This window comes from Austrofundulus limnaeus, unplaced genomic scaffold (assembly GCF_001266775.1).
Source record: "Austrofundulus limnaeus strain Quisiro unplaced genomic scaffold, Austrofundulus_limnaeus-1.0 Scaffold396, whole genome shotgun sequence".
Lineage (NCBI taxonomy): Eukaryota > Metazoa > Chordata > Actinopteri > Cyprinodontiformes > Rivulidae > Austrofundulus > Austrofundulus limnaeus.
Window position 1 is genome coordinate 243,372 of NW_013952798.1, and position 7,040 is coordinate 250,411.

General features: G+C 39.2%; 1 long non-coding RNA gene across 1 annotated transcript in view; it reads right to left on the bottom strand.

Annotated features, from left to right (window-relative positions):
* Window positions 1–3,733: 3,733 nt before the first annotated feature.
* The window catches only part of LOC106528687 (uncharacterized), a 9,812-nt gene continuing 6,505 nt past the window's right edge, over window positions 3,734–7,040 (bottom strand). The window contains exon 3 of the long non-coding RNA XR_001311527.1: window positions 3,734–3,812. This is a non-coding gene — a long non-coding RNA (uncharacterized LOC106528687). The remainder of the gene's footprint in view (window positions 3,813–7,040) is intronic.

Below are 7,040 nucleotides of genomic sequence, written 5' to 3' on the forward strand. Positions count from 1 at the left end.
AGATGTCAGACAACGCAGTAGACTGAACACATGATAAACGACTCTATTGCATTAATCCATGTAAACTTAAACGAAGAGGACGTTCCGGGATGCCAAATCAACTTTGATTGTATTGACAGATACAGCAATACACAGCTGAAGTGTTTGCTACAATTCAGGGGACTAGCAGTGTCTGGCAAACACGCTTGCACAGTAAATTTTGCTTGCTATAAGTGGTGCGACGTTTCTGTGCAGATTCATGCCCMTTTGCCTTGGTGAAAAACTGCACAGATGACTAATGATTTAGCCACCTGTACCTTTTATTGTACTTTGGTAGCCAACYTCAGCCTTTAATGGTCTATTCTTTTATTCTGTTTTTCAAAAGTGAAAACGTTCTCTAAAAATGGCGATCTCCACTCATGACATCATATATTTGCACATTGCTCTTTCACATGCAGCCCTATTGATTGTACAAGCGGCATGGATTTAATGGAGACTCAGTGGTGTTATGACATTAAAAGACATTTCCAGCATGAAGTTCAACACATCTGACTTCAGGAAATACAGGAGTTGAAACTTTGGCTGGAGGGTTGAGGTCTTCGACAGCCTTGGAAAGCGGGTGGAACTATTTAGAAGGTTGGGTCGTTTACAGGTGCTCTAGCTTGTGCTTGCCACATCTAGTGTGTGCGTATGCACTTGAGCCACTGCTTCTGTATCATTTCAAAAAACTTAAGTGACATGCAAAATGTGTGTAAGAGGTAATATTATCATAGTATGTATGACTGACTGCAGTAGAACGCTGTGAGGCTATAGAATGAAGAAGAGAAGTAAAGGTTGATCCCTATGAAGCCTAGTTGGTACCAGTGTTTGTACACACACAAACTTAGATAAGTGACTGATGGTCTAAAAATAGCCTGAGTGGAGAGCCCCACTGATAAGTTCCAAGATCTCTTATTAACTTTATCAAATTTTGGCTTTTTTTGTCCCCCACCCTCATTGTTTTGCTGGTTTTCCATATAAACCACTTTAGACTGCTTTTACAGTACCGTAGAGAATGAAAGGGTGGTGATGGTATTTTTGGGATCTCTAGTACTTTTTAAATGTCACTTAACTCAAAGTGCTGAACATGCAGTTCATTTCAGGGGTAGTTTTAGGGGCATCACTCCCAAGTGAAATCTAATTGGCCCCCTCAAGTACCCCTGTCATCTGTCCTTTGCCTGAGATTAATGATGGTTGATGCCGTTTTATGTCCGAACACTTGTGGCTCTCATGAGCCAAGCAGAAAAGTCCAGCATTGAATCACACAGAAATCTACTTCTTTTAAGAAAATTTGAACAATCCTGCAGAAAAAGTCTTTCAACTGACAAACTGCTGCTGGATTTTGTCACATGCTGTGTGATTAAGATTATTTTGTCTATGTAGAATAAAAATGCATGCAAAGTTGGCAAGCAGAATTTACTGTGCAAGCTTTTTTAAGTTACTTTACATACGTGTTTAAACGTGTATGACTGATTAAATGTGAACARCATACAAAACTGGGGCTTTGTCAGCAAGGATGCTGAACCAATACTTGGCCCTTGTATGAATATTTAGCCCCTTGATGGCCCCTTACTCAGAAAAATTCTAGCTCCGCCACTTCATTTATAAACTCAGTGATTTTTTTGTAACAAGACACAATGTTTTCTGTTTTTTTTAAGCATAAAGACATTTTACAGAATTCAGATCAGTGGTCTGAAGGTTATATTTGCTCTGCAACCAGGAGTGCAGTGTAACAGCTGGAAACACCTGCTTTTAAACCAATTATGGACTCTTTAAACTATCAGACATCAAAACGCACCATTTTACACAAGTTATTATGAATGACACAGAGAAGGAAGTTGTTCAAAAGAATTTGGCTGAAGTGCAACAGGGTGTGACCATGTCTGTCAGGAACTGTCCAGATGTAATGTCTTTCATAAAGAGCAACACTTAAAAACATTCTTAAAAGATGTGTTTACTTTTTGCCAACTCCAGTTCAGATTCTTCATATATCTGGTTAGTGTCATGCATCACGTGACGTGTGGGGCCCCCTTGTTTCTTCTCTTATCACAGCGAAGCAGCCTGGTTAGTGTTTTGCAGCAGCCACAGACCATTTACAAAGGTACAGCAACCTTATTACAAACTGCAATGAGCTCTGTGGACAATAAGCAGCGAGGCTCTCATTACCAAACACAGGACACTTTAATTCTATCTGAACAATATCTGTGGAGGAAATCAGTCTTGTAATGATTACAAATATGAATTGGACAGTAAAAGTTGTACTCTGCACTCAATATTAAGCAATCTGAGCATGTATTAGGATTCAGTGTTTCTCTGATGTTTTTAATCCTTTTTGTTGCAGGATGAGATAGTCTTTCCTGCTGGGTGGAGCTGATCTCAGCTGTTTTCATGAGAGCTGATCGTCACCAGGGTATTTAAGGCTGAGCCGAGACATTTTTTTTGTCTGTGAGTCAACTCCTCTTCCTGGTGAAACTGATGAGAGCCTTTCCTTTAGAAATTCTCAGTTACTGGAAGCCCCTCCAAAAGAGAAGTCAGCTCAGCATTTAATCACAGGCTGCCAGCTCTGCTCTCTCCCCACTCCAACATCTGTCACTTACCCTTGACCTGGGTCCCAAAACCCACCTCCTCCTCAGGGACCTAAAACCCACAAGAGACATGTCTACAATCAMTTCAAGATAATATAATTTGTTTGTACTCACTAGGGATGTAAGAAAATATCGATACACTGAAATATCACGATATTTCATTTCCCGATACTGTATCGATATTCTAAGGCCCTGTATCGATTTTTTTTATTAAGGTTTAAAATGTCAACTTTCCTGCCAGCCGTTCATTTTTATGTTGTAGTTCAGCCTCTGACCACTAGTTGGCAGCAGTGAGCCAGCCATTTGGCTCCTCTACCTCTTGAGGTAGAGGCTATTGTTTAGTGTTGGGTGACCATATTGTAAATTAATATTAAAAACTAAAAGCTGCAAAAAATACATTTTCAAACTATTTATTGGCAAATTTAGTCTAATAATTGAAAACATGGATGAAATAAGAAATATGAAACAAATAAAATAAAACACAAACAAAGCAGAACACAGCTGAATGTATCAAAAGTATGTCTACGTATTATTAGAATTTTCTGAGACAATGAATTTTGGTTTTTCATTTTTTCCCCTGTAAGAGGTTTTTATTTAATAGAATTTTTGGACAAAAAAATCGCAATATATCGCCTTGCTTATAGTATCGCAATATATCAGGATATATCGTATCGTGACCCCTCTGTCATGATATGTATCGTATCGCCAAATTCTTGCCAATACACAGCCCTAGTACTCACTATAAAACCATTAATTCTCACCCCATTCTTCCTGTAGACAAACTAGTTTTTTTCTGCCTCTTTCAAAATTAAACCAGTGTCTTTTACTTGTTTCTGCTTGGATCTTTTCAGTTGAAGTGATTTAACCCTATGATGTTGTAAAATATTAATTGTGATGGAATGTATGTAACAACTTTATAAACTCAGACACTGACAATTCCAATTTTAAATGAGCTACTTAATTTTTTTTCCTATTTTTTTACTAGGTGAGCAGCCAGTCCAGGCTAAGACTATTGTGGACAGAGTGACGAGACAGCACTGTTTCAAGAAGACTTTATAAAGAGAGCCAGTGTCTCATTAGCTGAAGTGAGAGTAAGCCAAAACTTGTACATTGTCTCTGGTTTTCCTGATCAACCCTTTCTACTTACCTGCCTGACCCACTGTCCCTCTTCTCCTGTACTCCTGGAACCTCTGTACTCCTCTTTGAAGCCTGTCAGGAAACAAACAAGTATGATTAACCAACTCTTCACCATCTCAACTGAAATATTACTAGGATATTTACCAGTGGTGGGCACAGTTCCCCTAAAGCACTAAAGCACTAATTGGAGAATTAATTTCCTGATTAGTGCTTTAGGGCTTTTGCTAATTTTATCATTTATTAGTGGATTAGCACTTGCTAAATTTAGAAGCACTAACTGAGGTCAATAAATGTTATTGACCAACYTTAATGTTAACAGCTTATGGTGAAAGCTGTCACATTTTGTTCATATGTGTCACTGATCCACTAGGTGACAATATATGAATCCAAATACAGCTGTGGAATGTCAGTGATAAGTCTTAAGAGAGCAGCATGTCAATATGTGAGTCATATTGTCTGTTGTGTGAATGTTCATGGGTTGACTGGATACTTTTAGTGCTTTAGAATTAGCTTTTGCTAAGACTTTCAGTGCATTAGTGCTTTAGAATTAGGGGACCTAAATATCTGAGTTAGTGTTTTGGGCTAGTGGAACTAATTTTTAGATTAGTGCTGCCCACCACTGATATTTACTAATGCTCTTCTTTCTTCTAGAGACAAATTTAGATTGCTCATTTTTCAATCTGTTATAAATGCTGCAAATAAATCTTTTAAAAATTTTCCCCATGTGTCAGTTCCAGTATATTTGCTGCATTTAAGACTTTTTCAGTACTAACGATTACTCAGTTTCATTAAAATGCATCAAATGGTTGATGAGATGTTTTGCTAACAAAGACACAGCCTGGGAATGASATGATAATGTATTTCATAATGACAGGCAATAATAAACATACGCTCAAAAACAGAAGTGTTGGATTTACTTAATGTCAACTGGTTCCACTCAAGCGAACTGAGTAAATGTCCATTTTCTGAGTTGAAATGAACTATGGTATATTTTAATCAGTTCGCACAGCATGAATTTGTGAATCTGACAAGTTAAGGGCAAAACTCTACATGCACATGCAAGCTGCTTTGTGCACAAATATAACCCAAGTGGTGTGGGTCACAGTATTCTAACTCCCCATATCTCTATATTTTAACCCTTTTGGTCCAAGTGTTATAAAGCTGATAAATTCTTCTTTGTTTAGCCTGGGTGTGACAAGAACTAGGTTCAGAATTTAAGTATGTCACCAGACATAGAGGACATAAAAAAAGATTTATTAAAACTAGAAGCACTCGGAGAGTGCAAACCTCCGCCAAGACCAATTTCCCCCATCCTGTAAGAGTTAATGTGCAAAATCAGAGATGGAAACACATTTACAGAATAAGTTCTGACGTAACGAACATTTAAGCAGGCAGTATGCATGGAGTTTCTTCTCAGTGGAGTCCAATGTGAAAATAAGAAAAGTCAGACTCGTCACCCGACGTTATTCATCATCAAACTGGTGTCAGATTAAGCTCCTAAGTTTTCATCAGTCACATTTCACCATGTAAAATGTCTGTTTTATCCCCTTGTATGAGTTTGTAATGGTTTGACTCTCTTTATAAAGTGCTTCCTGGCTCCCCCCGTCTCCAAACTTTGAGAACCGGCAGCTCTCTGTTTACAAGCCTAGTAGAGAGAAACTGTTTTGATTGGTTGTTTCGGAAATGTGGTGTGTTTGAGGAAATGGGAAAAATAGGTTTCATGGTGCAGTCATGCACTTCCTGGTCACAAAACGTTCTGTAAATGTGCATATTATGGCAAAATTTATTCATCATTAAATCTGGTTTTAACATTACTTTTATAAAGGTTGAGGTCCGTGCTGTCCAATCCAGCTCACTGTTTTTTACAGAAGCCCTGTGAAAGCATCACAGCTTTGCCTTTCTCAGAGTGTTAAAAGAAAACAAAATCCTGTAGCTGCATCGTGATCCGGAGCATCACCAAAATTTAAAGGTGTGTTCCTTGGCCCAGTACCCACATGTGGTAAAAAATGTCATGACAATCTGTCCACAAGTTTTTGAGTAATGTTGTCCACAGACAGAATGACAGAACGACAGACATACGCGACTGAAAACATTACCTCGCCCTTGGCTGAGGTAACAAAGCAACTGATCGGAATCTGGAGCCTCTCTCTGGAACAGGAAGAGAGAACAGGTAAGTGCATAAATCTCAGAGAACACATCGAGGATCAGAAAACTGGCCAGTAACCTTTTCAGGAAAGTGAGAAGGGCATGGTATTTGCAGAAACCAATTCCAGGCCCTGGAGAAATGATTTCAGTGCTGTCGATGACATCACTTCAAGTGGTAGGAAAACCACTGGAGAGAGAGGCCTTTAAAGCTGAAACGTGGCTCAGAGAGACAGGCTTGAATCATGGTCCGAGTGGAAGGGRGAGGGTCATTCATGAGGAGGCAGAAATTGGCAAACAAATCCAGAGGTCAGAAAGGCAACGAGAACCATGTGAGGAGCAGGCAGATCATGGAATTAGGCAAGATCTGTGTGAGAACACTGACATTTGCTTTAATTGTGCATCACCTTGCTTTTTTAACTCCTACAATGAAAACTCTCACAAATCCAGGAGTCATCTTTGACAGTTTGTTGTCTTCTCACAATCATTTAAAATGTTAGTTCATTTTGTCCTGATGCATCTCAGTAATCCAGGTAAAAAATCAAAAAGAAAAAACTGTAAAGGTCTTCTGGACGGGTTCTTCTCTAATGAAACGTTTCGTCTCTCCTCCAAGACTTATTCAGTCTGAGAGTTTTAGGCAAAATTCAGGCTTTTAAGCACTGCATCCATGTGACTGATACTCACATCACATGGCTATTATTGACACCTAATTAACACCTATTGTTAACAGGGGGTGGAGTGATACTGGCAATTGCCGCGCTGTAGGAGGGGGACAACTGAAAACGGAGGCCTCCACCTCTGTTTAATAATGGACGGTCTTTCTTCACAAAAATGGCTTCTTTTACTCCTCTCTCAAACTAACGTTCCACTCTATCAAGTATGAGAACATCCTCATCTCTGAAAGAGTGACCGCTGGCCTGTAAATGAGTGAAAACTGCAGAGTTTTAGCCATTAGAGGTAGCTCGTCTGTGTTGGGACATTCTTTTGAACAGTGGCTGCTTTGTTTCCCCGATGTATAACTGGTCGCAGTCCTCCTGGCACTTAACAGCCTATACAACATTGCTCTGTTTGTGCCGGGGCACCGGATCTTTGGGGTGAACCAGCCTTTTGCCGTAATGTGTTTTTTTTTCTTTTTGATTTTTTTTACCTGGATTACTG